Below are 18807 nucleotides of genomic sequence, written 5' to 3'. Positions count from 1 at the left end.
TAGCCACAATTTGTGGCAGTAATGCATCATCTTTGAGCTGAATCTAATTGTGTCACTAAAGTCCCAACTAAGTCCCAAAACTATGCATTCTAGTGGGTGTAAGTAAAGTGACACATATGAGCAAAAGCTGTCTGTGACGCATTAGTTGGCCACATTGAGCCCATAGACCTGGGCCCTTTAAGACGAGGTAGCAATACTTAGAGATGGATGGGGATGAAGAATTTACTCATACATCAATAATCAAACCGACTCAGGAAGTTGGCAAAACAAAGTGCTGTTTTAAATGCAATTATCTAAAACAGGGAGTTACAACAGACATCAATGGACGTTCGCTCGATTTCTCGCAGTGAATTTCATAAAAACCACAACTTTTATAGTCAATATGTGTCATCATTGACGTCACACTACGTGGCAAACTACAAAAACCTGCTTGGGGATGTGATCGGCTTACAGGGAACATCTCAGTATACGTTCCATACTAATGCAGGTGGTGATTGGTTCTCTAGCATAGGTGGACAACTATGCCCTCTTCTAGTGTAAGTCATCTTCATCGTCATAAAATACACAACGATTAATTGGTTACACAAACTATAGGGCTCTCTGTTACATCGCCCTCTACAATTGGTTGGCACCCTTGTACTCTTCTGGAATATTCCCCGCGCTAGAAGCATGCAGGCTGGTACCACAGGTGCCTGTATGCTGGTCTTGACCATAGCTTCCCACCCATTTAGTCAGACATCCATCATCGCTCTTGCTGTCTGCCATTCAATTAAGACTTTGAACTTGGCCTTGTAGAAGCTCTCTGTGCCTGAGAATAAAAGGGAGGGTGGCATGGTTTTATCTTCTTGTTTCGGTGTAGCTCGACCCAAAGCTATTCTCATCTGAACATGTGACTTGAGACCACGTTTTGGCCTGTACACGACTAGTGTACAGGCACGTTATAATTGACTCATCATATCATATCAGTTCTGAAAAACACTACAAAATGTGTCTTATTCATCCGGCAGGTATTGTTAAAAGAAAGTCCCTCTCTCCCTCCCTAAATGTCAAGCTCAATTCTGGCACAATTCTGTTGTAAAGCACTCTGCTGCTCTTGAGCTAGGTTTGCGATATAAGCAATACAATCAAATAAAACAAAATGAATCCTTTACTGCCCGAGCTGTGTATCCACCTCATAGGCCAAATCATTCATGGGTCCTTATAATGGTCCTTATAATTTTGGACAGGTTGTTTCTAGCAGGTACACCAGTGATGCACTGTGCTGTAAACCACTCTTGCTGGCTTCCACAAAATGTTACTAAACACAACAGACAGCAGCTGCCACTTTCTTTGCATAAAAATACCCCTATCTGTGTCTGTTGAAAAAATCAATTATGACATTGCATTATTTACTTAGCTGGTCCAACATGGGCAAAGTAGAATTGCAGCACATGGAAATTAATCGTCAAGTTATGCTGTGTTAACCTGTGGTGAACTTGCAATTGGTGCAGCAGCTTTTCTGCACAGTTGTTCCAGATAATGTGTGAGATGATCTTCTTGGAGTCAGCAATAATTTCACCACAAGAGGAAGGAAGTGCACAAAACAAGAAGCATTAATGGTCTTGTCAATTCATAGAGTAGGAAGGATACTAGACCTGTAGTAGTCGGCAGCAACAGAGCCAAGCTGCAGATCTTGTGGGGTTACAAACTGTGCCACTACCTCTGCACCATCTACAAGATGTCAACTCCCCAGCAGATTATGCATTGAAGTCCTTGCAAACACAAAGGGGTGTGGTGTTGAATTGAATGCACCTGCTGTCCACATGCAGTACATGAACATCAGGATACCTTTGGCTGGCAGGCAAAAGAAAGATGACCCAGTGAGTGGTCACAATCGCATATTCAATCCACTGTCCAAAGAAAAGTGAACGTTCTGGCCCTTTGACATGTGTTGTGCATGCCCCACTGAGAATGGTTGACTCACCATAGAACTCTAGGACATCATTCCATGAAAAGTATGTTAACTGGGAATGTCTAGCAGTTATTGAGTTTGTCCAGTAACTGAAGGAAATGGGGGTGTTAAACAAACTAATGAACCAAGAGGTCCCTAGGCAGTAAAACCATGATAGCAGTGAGCAAACTAACACTGTGATATTTCAGTCCATTCTTAAGGCCTCAATCACACTGAGCACACCCAAATGGGTATCACAGCAGGAATCGGAGGTGGTGCTCTACCTACAGAACAATGTTGGTACACCAACCATTTTTACACGGGGGGACTGGGCTAGGTGTAGTATGCAGATTCTTTGCTGGTTGGAGGGATGAAGTGGGAGATGTTCTGCGTGTTACTCCCAGTCATGTACATGGTACCACAACATAAGAAACCAGTAATTTGTGGAACCAGGTTTATCCATGATTTCCCCAAGCACAGATTTCTTTTGCATGGAGGGCTGGTGGTAAGATGCTATTGTTCTTTGTCAGGTTGAAAATTATTATGATGTCACACGACCCTTGACCCCCTGATGACATCACAGGACGTGATGTCATTTGACCCCACCTCGAAGTGATATCGTGGGAAGCGATGGAACATGACCTTTCACCCATTGACAAAACAGGAAGTGGCATCACATAGCATTGTACACTACGAAAAATATGGTTACGATATCACTATAATGTGATGTACATTTCATACAAGAATGGATCGCCATATGTATCGTTAAGATCAGTGTGTATAGGGCCATATTACCAAATTACTGTGAATGCAAGGAGACGTCCATGACCGAATGATAATGATGTGTTATTATATAGCACTTATGCTTAAGCGCTTTACATAGAAAAAATATACACCTCATGTATCGACCTCAGAAGGATGAAAGGCTGAGTTGAGGCATTTCAGAACAGACTAAATCAGTGACTCACCCCCTGAAGTGTGCCTGAAATAAACCTTTAATGAGTTTAGCAATTATTGAATAGAATTTCAGAAAAAAAACATTATTTGGTATTCCTATTCTTTCTTATTTAGGGTCAGTGCTGAAAGTGTTAGACTTGTGGCACTCCTGTTCTTTTTTTTCTTCTTTTTGTTAAGGGGCCTGAACAAGAAAGCCAGCCACTCCAGAAGTAAAGAGCCACATGGTGCTGGCCACAGCCCAGGAGATTGCATTACCAAAAAAAAATGTTTTTTTTTTTAGAGGTCACAAAGGAGACCACAGAGGTCGCAAGGGAGACCTCAGAGGGCGCATTTGCAACCTCTTGCGACCCCTAAATGATGTCCATGTATTCATGCTCCATATTGGGGTGGGCTAAGACATGTTCAAGCATGTTCATCTGGCTACAAAGCTGGTGGTGGCGTTGGTAATCTGGCTTGCACACACTGATGCTTTGCACGCTGCAAGTCATTGTAAATGTCCTTGTCACTGTGTCCATGGCCTCCTCCTCTGTATCAGTATTTCCAGAGCCATGTGTTACAGTCAGGACTGAGATGGACCATAAGATGTATCCAGCTCATCAATAGTCTGAGGCTCTCTGCATTAGTAGGATGGAGCAGGAATTTCCCACCCATGCCCTGCTCTTCTACACAGTATTTTGTTTCTGCTGGCGTATGCTTCTCCTCCACACTGTGAGTTGTTTCTTCTGGCTCATTAATAGATGAAATCTGCATCTCTACCCTTTCTGCCCCCCCCCTGCTCCCCCACCCCCGAGACAGGGGACAGAAACTCTTCTGTACCCAACGACTGAAGTCGAATAAAAGTTGTTTGTCTCACTGAAACTCTTCCGCCTCCAACTGCAATACCTGAAAATGTACTACTATCTCTAAATGCAACATGAATGCCTTCAATTTACCACACACAATTCTGCCATCCCAAGTGCCCAGATAAGCTAACCTAATGGATGCAATGCAACCTCTAGCTGCATTGCCGCCCATTCCCCTTGGCACACTTAGTTGCTCCAACCATTTTGGCAAACAAGATCCTTATTTCTCATCCCGGACCATAAATGCCATGGGCCTCATTATGACCCAGGCGGTAAGTTACCGCCTGGGCCGTGACTTTACCACCATGGCGTAAACTACGTTTACGCCATGGTGGTTGGCGGACTTACCGCCCCATTCCGACCTTGGCGGGGCGGTAAGTCCCCAATCCCCATTTACCCTTCCCCATTCCCATTTTTGCCCCATAGGGCATAATGGGAGTGGGGAAGGCGTTAATTACGCCACCGTAAATTACGGTGGCGTAATTAACTCCATGGTCCCTTAGCGCCATGGATTTTAACACCTGCTAAAAGCAGGTGTTAAAAGCGCCATGGCGCTAAGGGACCTCGTAATTGGCGGTAAGGGGTCGGAGCAGCTAACGCTGGCGTAAACCCCTTACCGCCAGGGTCGTAATGAGGCCCCATGTGTGTTCATGTCGCGCAGGGTGGATACTGGGATTTTCCCACCCTACTACTATTAGCCATTAGCTGATTGCACGTGTTGCCCACTCAGAATACGCCCTGCATCCTACAAACAAGACTAAGGTTTTTCCATGCAACTTCTATTTTACGTAAAAGAGAAAACATGTTCACACTCATTTACAGCCACTCAATGTGCTCTCGCGCATCCAAACAAGCCTAAGAATGTTTCTTGCCAACAACCATGTAGTGTTTTGCGAATCTTTACAACTGGTATTTTCTCTAATCTGTCTGACCTCCAACAATGTTACCAAGGTCTCTTCGCAACTACTATTTTGTCTCAGTACAGATATATGGCACGCTCAATTGCAGCCCTGAATGTAATATCCTGTCTGCCCCCAAGCAATCCTGGGATGTTATCTTTGCTTCAGTAACGGACATGTTGGTTTACTAGGAGTCTCCGCTCCCTAACAGTGAAAACAAGATGGCCTGCCTTATTTCACTTTCTACCTCCCCCTCAACTGAAGTCTATGTTCATTTATGTGTTATCACTGCATTAGCTAGCCCGTCCAGCAGTGGCGCCAGGTGCTCCTGACACTTAAAGAAGCCTGGAAGCGCGGGTCCTTCGTCCCATCTGACCCCAGTGTGAAGCCACTAATCCCGGCTCCTCTTTTTTAAAAGCCGACCATCGCACTCTCACTTGTGCTACAATGTTTCTGTACCTTTATTTTAACCATGAAGCTTCTCGTATCATTTGTGCTAGGTGCAACTGGACCACTTTGGACAAATGTGCTATATTTTTAAATAACACACACGCAATACATATGACAAGCATGCAATTGAAGTGCAGTAACGCCCCGCCAACGACGCAGCGCGATGGGGACCATTGTCATGGCCAGTTATGCTGCTGGCTTGTATAGCCATCTGAACATTTCAAAACACAAAAGAAAGCCAGGCGGTCGCGCAAGAGACTCTTTGTGCAGTCAGCTCTTTCATGCTTGCTACGAGTGACCTGCGCTCCTTTGATCTGTCAGAATCCCCAAGGAGTCTTTTAAAAGATTCGGGTAAAAATCAATTTGGAAATAGGCTTGCAAAGGAATCAAAGCAGTGGAGCAGGGCGGCCGACAAATCCGACTTATAAGGGCAACAGCGTTGCCACTTAAATCGTATAAAATCAAAATCAGGTTTAGCAGCAATGTAAGCGTAAGATTCCTGAAAAAGGTCTCCTGGCCATATGTACCAGGCAGCACGTACGGTATATTGACAATGGCAAACGACGTTTTATAGAATGTCACTTAAGTAAAATAGTTCAAGTAGAGGGGATTGATTGCTTGCTACATCCGCCAAGACAAAAGTGAATGCATAGACAACAATAATTTGGAGTTGTCTGTCTGTATTGATGGTGATACACTTTGTAATGGGGACATATGTTCAACCGGACCTGTAGCAGAACTCATATGTCCACCAAGCAGACAATGGATCCCTTAAGTTACCAAACTGCTATTTTCTTACAGCAGGATGGCATTTCTGTTGTCTGGGGACATTTTTACACAGTGTAAAATGAATCGGTGGGACGCTTATGTAGGTACTTTGGGAATCTCTGCAATGGGACCAGATTGCACAAACTGTGCACCGGTGCAACTGAAAGTGTGCTCAGTATTAGCACTAGGGCAAACTTTGCCCTCGAGCTATACCCTAGTCTTACAAAGCATTTTTGCACCATGGAAAGTGTGCCCTAGTGCTTAGGGATTGTTTTAGCACTAGGGCAAACTTTGCTCTGGTGAAAAAATGCATTGAAACAATAGAGTTCTGCCCTAGTGCTAATACCTTGCACCGCTGCAAAGTTTCAGTACCTGGGCACCTCGACAGGACTGGCTACTGATTCTGCTCTCAAATAAATCCTGCTGATGATTGGCAGAAATGAAGAGCACTGTATAGGGCTGACAACAATGGTGAGCAAACATGAATTGCGCATTGCACGCACCTTTTTTCCATTGGGTCTGACAGAGAGCTTTAGCTCTCTGACAGAGTTCTTGCAGAAGTATGTTAAGGGGACTTGGTGGCAACCAGCTTCCTGGTGTAGAACGAGTACACCATGGAAAACGTGTTTTTATAGTGTTTGGCATTTTGTAGAAGCTAGTGCAACTGTGTGAGTTGGTGAGCGAGTTGTTGAATATTGCTTTCAAGTGTTTCTTTCGTTTCTGAGCTATTTGGTGTATTGATGCTTTTACATTTTTGCTGAGTTGCAGTGTGGTTATATAGAAACGAGGCTCCCCGTCCATAACAACGAGGTGCACCGCGATTGGTAAAATAGGACTCTTGTTTATGTGTGTGTGCGAGGGATTATGTGCTTCCCCCATCATGATAAACGTTTCCTTGTGTGTGACATTTGTCACATAAATGGGGTCCACAAAGAGGCAGTCATGGTCTCAGAGTGACTGTGTCAGAGCTTCTTCCTGCTTGGTTCTGGTTTTTTAAGGGATATAACCACCTCCAATGCCTCTTGAGTTCGGGTAGATGTTGCTCCATCTTTATCATGAGTTGTAGGTACCAGTACAGGTTCACTGCATAGTTGGCACATTCAACTGCGGTTTCTATCATCATTTTCCACAGTTTCTCCATAATCTCCCCATACTAGGGTCCTGACTTCCATTTTTGCTATCTCTCTACTCCAGCTCGGTCCCTGCTTCGCCTCTGTGCATTGTGTTTATTCCTCCTATAACCATGTGCTTGACCCCTTCAGATCAGTCTCACCCTAGCCCTACCTTGGGCCAAGCATGGCCTCTTATGCCTTCCTGGTCTTGCTAGCTATGTCGTCACCAGCCTTTTAGTCTCAACATTTGGTCTCGGGAGGATAGCTCAGGGGCAACGTGCTCACCTTGGAAGCAAGGTGACACACAGCAAAACAGATTCGATCCTCGGGTCTGTGCTTAGAAACCTATGGGTATTAAGCACGTTATAAATAACCAATCATATCATATCATCCTCCTCATGTTCTATTCCCAACTCTTCTATTTTCTCAAGCGCCCCTCCTCATGAATTTCCCAACCAACTTCCTCCTGCTGTCTTGACCAACCACCTTCACTGTCTTAACCCAACTTCCCTATATGTCTTAAACTAAACTTTTGATGTTTCCAAACAATTTCCAGACTTTTTGAGCCCTTTCGTCTCAACCTCCACGCCCTAGTTTTGCTCCAAACTTCTTCCTCGCTTTCCTGTTTGCTCCAACCTACTGACTCCAGTCCCTACTCCAAACCCCCACATTGCTTGACTGGGACTCTAAGCTTACCGCTCTCTGGCCCCTCTGCTGGAGTTGGACTTTCTGTGGGGATCTACACCTGTGGATGTGAATGGGTGTGGGGCTGTGATTGAGTAAGCCTAATTGCTTCACAAGTGTATGTTTTGGAAGATCTTCTCCCTCCCTCGACCAGACAGAACATCATGCTGCCTGCGTGAGGCCGCAGGGGAATGGACACACCACCCAGCAAGTGCAAGGCAGGCCCTGTGGGTTTCAGGCCTACTTTGTGTTAAATTTTGATGGAGTTGGCGGCATGCTCTGCTTTTGTCCCTCGTGCCCTGTTGGCACTTGTTAATTCCTGATGCTGAGCCCCCAGCTACATTCAAGTTGTATTGCTGCTTTTGGTCGTTTTTGCCCAGTTTCGACCTGTTGGGCCATTGCTTTGTTTTGGCCTTTGTTCCCTCCATCGTGGCTGACACCTCCACCGAGCACCAGAGTGGTCTGATTCTAGCCTGCCTTCTTCCTGACTGGCCTCCCCTTCTATCATCTGGGCCAATCACAAGCCGGCAGGCGATAGCCAGCCCACATCATGAAGGCCCTCACCAAGGCCCCCTGTCTGACCCTGTCTGGGCCTGGCTGCACCGGTTGGACCTCTCCTTCTTCACTCTTAACCTCAGAACATCCTGTTGATGTCCCCTGGACTTTGGGGCTGTTGGTGAGCCCTCGCGCCTTGGCCCTCCAGAACTCAAAGACACATGCAGTCTTACTTACTTACTTGTGAGTATGCAGCTCACTTAATGTTGTCTCTCCGTGGCTTTACATCTGCAGCCACTTTTGCCTCATGTGTGTTGTGTGCCTTGCTAAAACATCGAATGTGGGCGTTTTTACATCTGCAGCCACTTTTGTCTCATGTGTGTTGTGTGCCTTGCTAAACAAACCGAATTTGGGCATTTTTACAGCTGCAGCCACTGTTGCCTCATGTGTGTTGTGTTCCTTGCTAAAACATCGAATTTGGGCGTTTTTACATCTGCAGCCACTTTTGCCTCATGTGTGTTGTATGCCTTGCTAAAAAAATCGAATTTGGGCATTTTTACATCTGCAACCACTTTTTCATCTGGATGTGCCCAGTGTCCCTCCCCCTCGCCCCCTTTTTTCACTCCCTTTCTCTCCTTCTATGTGTCTCTTGCACTTATTTGCTCTGTTTGTTTTGCCTTGCACCCCACCCCCCCCTGGCTCCCTTCTTCATGTATAGATCTTGCATTATTGTAACGACGTCAGGCACGTGCAGTATTTTTGTCATATGTTGTAACAGTTTGTATTCCTCCTGTCCTATATTCTACCACTAAACGCATTTCACTTTCCTATTCTGAATATCTTAATGCCTATTAAGAATGTTAATTGTTGCTTAGCTTTTCACCCGCCCTGCGTTGGAGTGCTTTGAAACGCTTGTTAAGTGTATAGGCACCATATAAATTACCAATACATAAATGAATAAATATCTGGGCTGGACCAATCCTAGAATGGAACACCATGTTGGAATTTCCTCCTGTCCCCTGTGCAATCCGGGGCTCTTGAAGGAATTATCCCGATCTAAAATGTGCATGAAGCAGATACTTATATTCCACTGGATTTTGACATTGAGGTAAGCAAAATAACAGAATTTTTTATCTGTACCCCATTTACCTAATTGTGCTGTGGGGAAGCATTAGTTGGTACAGTTGTAGCTGTGCAGGACATGCAGGAAAATTCAGTATCCATTCAATGTCCAGCTCTGAGGCCGACGTGTGTTCAACAGGTGAGTGCTACAATGAAAATCTGGTATGCCCCTGATATATGTGCATGCCTGCTGCACAAGCACTCCTGAAAAGCCACTGTGTTCACAATGTACAAGATAACCTGTGGTGTGAGATCAACTGACAGCCCCCTGTCTTTGGGTAGTCAGCACTTTATTTGCTGCTCTATCTCTGAACTTTATTCGTACATAGTATTGATGAAATGTATGTGATATATTATGTTTTTTTAATGTACTTACGATTTTGATTAACGATATTATGTTGATTATTTAGTTATTGTGTATGTTAAGAGTTTGTTTTTTAAGGCTGCTCATTCCCCCACACTGCCTTTATTCATATACTTTCTAGGTTCCGTGTTAGGGTCAGGGCTGCACCTACAGTACTGGTGCATCACAGATTTCCCCCTTTTTTTAATGGGTATCTCTTTCTTGGAAACTTGTGCTTGATTTGCGGTAACCTTTTTTTCCAACCATTGCATGGTAAGAAGGCAGAAGAAAGAATGCAATATTTTAATGATGACTATGCAGCAACACTTATGACAGCTGCCTCAATCCTGACGGAAAGTGATCTTGGGAGACTAGCCAGGCGCCCAATGATTGGGACGAGGTGGTTCAACTACGGAAGAGACTTATTAAAACGGAACTGCATGGAGCTATAATGCTCGAGTATCTCAAGAATAAATCCCTCCCACAGGGTTTAGTAGTAAAAAACAAGACCAGATTGTTCCTTGATAAGGATAAATTCAAGGTCCAATGGAGCTAACCGCTGTGGGAGGGATTGGCTGATTTGTATCATTGATACAGCCAAAGAAACAGCACATACATTTAAATAGATCTAAAAAAAATGGAGGAAGACATTAAAAAAAATCACATCCAAAGAAAGTTATAGAAAAAGGATTGTGGAAATATGAAATGGCATAAAGGAATTCAAGTAGGACAATACATTTAAAAGAATTAAAGGGCATACGAAGGACCTCTCCAATTTCAATCACGAGAAAGCATTCCCCTATGTGAAAGAGGGATATCAAAATGATTCACTATGTCAGCCTCCTCGTCCATATATCAAGAACCTGAGAGTAAGATTTTGCAATACTTCTAATAGCATAAACAAGGATAGTAGTGCAAGGGAAGATATGGGTGAAGGACAATCTATGAGCAGTTTAACAAGCAGAGCAAGAGGACAAAGTAGACGAGGAAACAGGAGCAAGGGCAGCAGAACTTTTTTTATATCAGGGCAACACATTGGCGAGTTAAAATACGAGAGGAGACAGACACAGAGTGGGTCTCGCTCGTACTGAATATCTCAGACTACATTCTCACAGCAGACGAAGAATCAGTTCTTAATAATGGCCTGGGTTATGTGCTTACTTAGGAACCTGATGCTTTTGAATTTCGAGTTGAATTTCAACAATGCATTAGTAAGATTCCCATTAAATAATTTTTTGACAATAGTGAAGACTTTCCCTCGACTAATGCTATGGGTTTAAGAAAACCTACCTTCATGCCTCCATCACACAGCCTCTGAATCGCTAGTGTTTGAAAAGAAGGTCCTCATGGACATTGAGTGCCTAGAGACAACTGGGGGACATGGGGCCTCATTATAAGTTTGCCGGTCCGGTAACAATGGTACCGATAAGCTTACCGGTACTGTTGTTGCTGGACCGGCAACAAGTTTTTACCGGGACGGCTACCGCCGGTCTCATAATGAGGCCCATGGTTTTCAAAACCCAAATAGAGAATACAAAATTGCTATTCGTTTGTTACCACATAACAATGAAATCACTGTAAAAAAAAAAGCTAATAAAGGAGGGGGCATTGTGGTCCTCAATACACAGCAATAGATCACTGAATGCTCTTGGCAACTTAATAACCCAGACAGTTACAAACCCATGACAGAGGACCCCACCCAACCCCTACTTAAAATCATAGAATCAAAGGTTATCAAGGCAGAAAGAAGGGGTTGGATTAGCAAGCATGAAGCTGTATTTTGTTTAATGAAGAACCCACCACCCCCACCTTCTACTGTCTCCTGAAGATTCATAAAGACATTCAGAATCCTCTGGGATGCCCCATTGTGGCAGGGATTAACTCTGCCCTGGAATCTCTCTCCAAAAGGGTCTGTTTCTAAGTTGGCCTCCTATCTCAAAGATACTACTGGTGCAATAAGAACATTTTAACATCTTGCTTTCAACCCAACACATATTTGTTGATTGGGTTGCATATAGTATAGCTCTTTATGAGCATCCCCAGCAGGCCACATTGGAGGTAGTGGAAGAAGTCTTTTGGAACAGAACAGATGGGGATGCAGTTCCTAACTCACTCATTATGTGGTGTAGAGATAGCCCTCACATGCAACTATTTAAAGTTCATGGGGACATTTTATCACCAACTGAGGGTACAGCAATGGAGGCTACAATGGCCCCTAGCATGACGTATTTATATGTGGAGAGTTTTAAAAAAAGCACTACATATACTGACAACCATGCCTTTAAAGTCCATATTAAACATTAGACCGGTAAATAGATGATATCCTGGTCATATGGAAGGGTGATACCTACGCTTGCCGTGGAATTCTTTATTTGGTTTAACAAACAAAGCCACCACCTTAAGTTTGCCAAAACGCAAAGTAACGACAAAACAATCAATCAATCAAAACAAATTTATTTGGATGTATAAAAACAACCATTAAACGACAAATCAACACATTATTGCACAAATCCAAAATACAAATTCTTAAAATTACAATTCATAAAACTAAAGTCAATATACATTTCCACGGACAACATACAGATACAATTAATTATCAGATGGTTAACTCATCAAAGGCTATTTTAAAAAAAAAAATAGTTCAGTAAGGGATCATACAAAAAGCAATACAGGAACCTTTGTCCCATTACTGGTGCTATTAGGCTTTATTACAGACCTTCACCCCCTTGCAGTTTTAGAATACTATTTCTGAAATACATTGCTCTTTTCAAGAACGTCAAAAGAGCCCATGCTGTATATACAGGTTCGGCACTCAAAAAGAACACAAGAGCAGCTCTATGTGTGCGGATCAACGTCTTCTTAAGAGCTGGAATCAGTGTCAGTTTACGAATACCAACATACCCAGTACAGAAGAACAGCAAATGAGAGAGATCCTCTCTACTGTGTCCACAGACTGGGCAACCCGCTGTGTCTGGAAAACCCTTCCAATTATGGGTGTTACCTTGCAGCCGAAGGCAATCAAACCTTGCCCTCGTGATCAACCATCTGTCCTTTTTTAGCATACTCCATAGCAGATATGGTTGAATTCCATTCAGACAGCTAATGCTGGTATGAAATTCACCCTTTCTGTGGCCATACTCTAGCAAAGTTCTTTTTCTTACTAAGGTTTCACCCAACATATCTTTGTAAATGGTCCCTTCACTCTTAGAAATGAGTGTATCAGGCGAAAAAAGGGCACCTAAGTTGGCTTCGCCCAAGGTTGAAAAGACATACGCTAGCCAGGGGATTTTTTTCCAGCCACATTTGCCCAGCACCGTGCGTAAAATGGTATGACACAAGGAAGCATGCTCATTGGCCCACAGCCTGACCCAGAATAAAAGTGGAGCCAGCGCCCACTGATCTTCCCAAAACTCCACACCCAACTCCCTGTGGATGGCTATTCCAGATGCGCTGGACGGGAGCCCGAGCAAGTTTTTGAAAAATGTGCTCTCCTTTCTCTGGATTTCCACCACATTCTGGAAACCCCAGATGGCTGCACTGTACAGAGTGGAGGCCTCAGTTTGGGTGCTATAAATCTTAAGGATCACATCCAAAGGTCGGCCCCTACACTTCGACATAAACCGAAAAATACCACTTATCTGTTGACTCATCTTGAGGGATTGTTTGGCCACGTGGTCTTTACCATTTAATGCCTCCGAAAAGCATATTCCAAGATAGTCAAAGGATTTAACTCTGGGGATGATCTCTCCTGCACAAAGCATGGGTTTCATAGGCCCAAATTGTCCATAAACATTGAATACGCGTTGATCAATATCTGTAGGGCCCTGGGTGTTCTTGCAAGAAGGACAGTATCATCCGCATAGGCCAATACTGGAAACCCCCTTCCTCCCAAAACTAAAAAATCTGCCAAAATACCAATCAGGTCCTGTAAAAGGCCATTGATGTAGAGGCAGAAGCAGATGGGGGCCAATACACAACCCTGCCTCACACCACACCCCACCTGAAAGCAGGCCGTGCAGTGCCCCCTAGGACCACTGCGAACACAGGCCTCATTATCCATATGGAGATCAACCAGAGCAAAACTAATTTCTTGGACATACCACCAGGAGAGCAGTTGTTGGTTTCACCCTTTCACAAACCCACAGATAAGAACTCACTATCATGTGCACATCTATTGAATAACCTCCCTTTTGGACCATTGTACATCTAAAAAGGAACAGTAGCACTAAAGACTAATTTCAAGAGGAGGCTGCTGTACAATCTACTAGACTACGTGAAAGAATATATCCTAAGAAATTGGTCAAGAAAGTGGACAAAAAGGCCTATAATAACCACAGAAGCCCTCCTGGAAAGTAATCCGAGAAAAGATACAGACAATCATCTGGTTTGTGTGTCCACCTTTACTGACATGAGTTAAAGAATTCGCATTATTATTTGCAAACACTGGAAAGTCCTGGAACAAAGAGGGACACTGCGTGAACGACTGATTATTGCTTATTGGAAAAGCATTAGTATTGGTAACCTAGTTAGTAAAAGTCAGCTCCAACAATAAAAAACCACTGTCCCAACTCTACTATCGACATGGGTTCTGAGCGGGATTCTTTGACACCACCTGTGTGGTAAATGCGGGGTTTGTAAACTCACCAGCAAAAGTCAAATGATTGAGATCGGACTCTGTAAAGCATGGAAATAAAACTTGTTCACTAATTGTAACAGCAACCATGTGATCTATCTAATAATATGCCCTTTAAAATATATAGGGAAGACTAGTTGCAAGGTGAAAACCTGCCTATTTGAGCACCACAGCTGTCTCAAAAATAAAATTGATAAAGCACCACTGGTGAAACATTTTATAGAAAAACAGCATGGTTGGGAAGATTTCCATTGGACAATAATCCAAAGAATGCAAGGATAACATCGCAAAATAAAGGAAGACAGGCACTTTAAAAGAGAACAAGAACTTATATTTCTTACTAAGAATGACTCAATAGGTCTCAATGAGGCCATGGAATGGTACAGCATTAAATAAAACCCATTAAATAGCATTAGCATCACCTTTTTAACATGTATATGGCTTATATTACACAGATTGGGGTTCAAATGTATGCTTGTTCTGGTTTTACCATCCACACGATGAAGGCATCTCTATTTATGATGTTTTTCACCTTATTGGATGTGATTTAGGAATGGCAGAAAATGAAAATATGATCTATTACCAACTAGCATTACTTTTTTGACAGATTAAAGGTGTAAGGGATATTACAGATGCCTCTGGGCTTGGAGCGCTATACAAATAAATAAAATAGAAATACAAATATTGCTGCAGGTTCCATTTCATCCTTTAATTGTGTTTGTCACTTACACAGTGTAGGCGCCTATATCTAGGGCATTTACTCCCCTTTTTTCCATCTAACAAGGAGCAGGTTTCATAAATTGCGCATCTAAATATTTAAGGTCTGTGCTTTTTTCATAATTGTTTCCTAGTAGTAGATGTTATTCCTGATACTTTTAAGTTGACAGTAATCCATCTCGATATGGCCGACAGGTTACTCACGAGTGAGAGAGACAATGGACTGTTCTATTACACAAATGCGCAAGATGCATTTATTCAGCTTAGACAACATTGCGCATCTGCGCACGGCGATCTCTGCAGGGGTGCTTTTTGGATACGTTGCAAAGGTAGGAGCTCTAATTTTGACCTACCGCTTCCTCTCATAATTAGGGCATTTCGTCCACATGCTACTGCTCTACGAGCTATTCTAATTGGGCACTTTTTTTGCACCCATAGGCATCTAAGAGGTGTGCCGTGTCATTTACAGTGCGAAACAGGAATAAAAAACACTGTTGTAAACACAGAACTTGTTCTACAAATCTAGACCACTTTGGGGTCTTCTCAGAAACAATAAGGTGAGTGTAAATGTATACTTCCCAATAGTTTATAAACTATAGATAGTTTTTTTGGCACACAGCTCTATCTAGATACTACTATTTGGCTTTTCCCTTTATATTTGGGCACTCTGTGATGCTAGAATAGCAGCAATCTTTATACAAGAAAATTTGAACTTGATTCCTGGACAGGATTAATAAAAATAATAGTGTAACTGGTGAATTACTTTATATAGTGATGGTTAGAACCCGTTTAGGGTTTGGTTGTCATGAAGAGTGCACATAGGGATGGCATCTCATTGTACTTCATAGTGTATCTGCAGATGGTGCTTTGTGACTTGAGAAGTTGCACCAGAGATCAAAAAAGGAGATTCCTGCCCTAGAAACCCTGAGAGGTTGTTTTTTACACCACCCATAGGGCTTACAAAGGGTAATTGAACCCCTTTAGGTATTAACATAGCACTAATGGCTATTTTTTGTATTGCTTTTTTGTAGTGTGTTTTTTTAAGCGACTTGAAAGACAGAAAATGAGCCACTGTGTTTTGGTTTTAAGATGTGGGTACCCTATAAAAGAGTACCAGAAATCAAGAGTGACTACCTGTGATGCTCCTGCGTGTTAGGCAGAATTACAAGCAGTATCCTTTGGGAACTCCACACACAATTAGGACTACAAGTGACAGTACAAATTCACCTTTGGTACAAGCCTGTATTACACAGTAAAGTGGTAGCGATGGCTGAGCAGCCAGACTTATCTCAAGGGTAAAGTGAGCAGTATCAATAGTTACACAAAGGACAGCAATTACTATGACTCAAACAAACACTGACTCAGGGTTTCTGAGTAAAAGAATATACATTTATTTACACATGAGTTATTAAACATTTCACTATTATCAAACAGTTGAAAAATCGAGATTCTAATACACTAGACCACACCCAATAGATTCTGGACAAGTTAGGCTCAAAATGAAGTGTGAGCAAAATGGCACTCCAGTAATTTAAAAGGGAGGGAAAGACAAAGTTAGACAAAAGTTGAGCAGCACCAACAAGTAAGTAAGTACGGCAATCGAGAAAAAGGAACTACAGTGAGGAAATCAAATCAAGAGGCCAGGGCCAAAGTCAATGGACCTAAGTCTTTGCAGAGGATCACACAGTTCAGGGTAGTTTGCGGTTAAGTCTTTGCAAAGAGTTCAGAATTAAGTTGGTCGGACGAAAAGTTACTTTAAAGAATAGAGAAGGACAAGCCCTCGGATTGGCTAAAGATTTGACACACTTTCACCCCGGCTGGACGAAACAAACAACCGGGTTAGCACAGTACCTTTTGAGCAGAAGAATGCTGTAGCTGAGGCAGACGTTCCTGGCAGGTCCTGCAGGCTCACGGTTCCTGAAGTGACTGTTGGACTGACAAGAAAGAGGAAGATTGGAGGGTCCTGCACTGCCTAGGGAAGAAACCAGCAGCGGAGCAAAGCAACAAATAAAAGGTGCGCTCCTTAAAACCCAAGCGTGGTCCGACCTTCCTGGCTATCCGGTTCACTGTAGCTGTGCACAGCAAATTCGACCAGAGGAGGGAGGCCTGGCTTGCAGTTTGGAGAACTGGTTGTTCTCACCAGCTCAAGGGGAGAAGATTCCTTGCAGATCTTCCCTGTCATGAAGTTTGGAGATTCGGACCCGCAGCAGGGCTTCACCGGGAGGTTCAGTCGTGGTAGAGGTCCTCTTCTGTCAGCTTCTCTTCGGTTCTCTCGTTCCAGTGGTGACTCTGCCTTCACAGTCCCAGAGACATGCTTTTTATGCAGTTTTCCCCCATTCACGCAGCCTGGCTGTCAATCACACAGCAGGGTGGCTGTCCCGCCGGGACAGTCACCACAGCTAATCATACCAGAGTGCAACATGGGTCTCCAAGGAGACCCTGTGAAGGGAGTCTCAAACCCCTCCCTCACATCCTGTCCCCCTCAGACATACAGGTGTCTAAGGAGGGCTTCTGTGCAGAAGCCTGCAAAGGTTTGGCGAACAAAGGAACCAAACCTGGTTTGTAACGCAGAGTATAACACAAGAAAGACTTTTACAAAAAGAAATGGCGAATAAACCCAGCCGGAACCGTATAAAAGTAAATATGCCACCAGCCAAATCGTAATGAAAAGGGAACTAAATAATGTTCCATGAGAAGCTAATAAAGTCATTGGCAACTTTACATGTTCTGGGAGACAGTAGTCAGCCCCAGAAAATGGAGTCTGAGTTGGGAAGTCTAAAAGACAACCCTGTGTCACTGCACTGAAGGTGCTGTGTAACACACAGTAAAAAGATGATGCCTATGGAGTAGGTGAGGCTCCACAGTCTATGAACACAAACATGTAAAACACACAGAGCAAAACATATGTAAGAGTGGGGGAAAAAGGCTCACACTCTTACCAGGTGAAAAAAATCAATCCTAGAAATCCAGCAAAGCTGCTGAGGGACTCAGTAGGTAAGGGAAATTAGCCTTTTTTGGAGAATTCTCCCTAACACTCGCCCCCTCCAGGCCCCCAAACTAAGGGACAGGAGGATGTAATTCACTCCTGGATGAATCTATTCACTCTAGTCGGTTAAAAACATCCTAGAGAGACCATCAGCATTTTGGTTGTGACATCCTGCTCTGTGTTCAATGGTGAAATCAAACCCTTGCAGGCAGATTGACCATCTTAGAAGTTTCGGGTTCTCCTCTTTCATTTGCATTAACCATCGCAAGGGTTGGTGGTCTGTTTGAATCATAAAAGTAGATCCATACAAGTATGGCCTAAACTTCTTCAAAGACCACACAATGGCAAAACTTTCACGCTCTATGGTTGCCCACATTGTTTCTGATTCCTTCAGGTTCCTACTGATGAAGCAAATGTGGTGCTCCCTACCTTTCTCATCCAGTTGACTAAGGACTGCACCTATACCTGTATTGGCTGCATCTGTCCTCACAATGAAGGGTTGGTGGTAATCAGGAGCTCTTAGGACTGGAGCTTGACAAAGGGCTTTCTTCAGGCTTTCAAAGGCTTGAGTGCACTCCTCATTCCATCTAACCTTTTTAGGGAATTTTGGAGAGGAGATCACATTCAAGGGAGAAGCTATGGTCCCATAGTTCTCTATGAAATTCCTGTAGTACCCAGTGAGACCTAGAAAGGCTGTCACGATGCCTGCCCCCGGGAAACCAGGTTTGGCCCAGCTACCCCGGAAGCAGGCATCATGCCATTTAATGCAAGCCCATGAACCCCAATTAGGGGCTATTTGGGTGCAGTCCTGGCGCCTATGGCGCCAGGCTCATAAGTTCAGAATCAGTCCTGGCGCCATGGGCGCCAGG

Source organism: Ambystoma mexicanum, chromosome 5p, assembly GCF_040938575.1.
Source record: "Ambystoma mexicanum isolate Mex_15411 chromosome 5p, UKY_AmexF1_1, whole genome shotgun sequence".
Taxonomy (NCBI): domain Eukaryota; kingdom Metazoa; phylum Chordata; class Amphibia; order Caudata; family Ambystomatidae; genus Ambystoma; species Ambystoma mexicanum.
Note: the sequence above shows the minus strand (reverse complement) of the source record.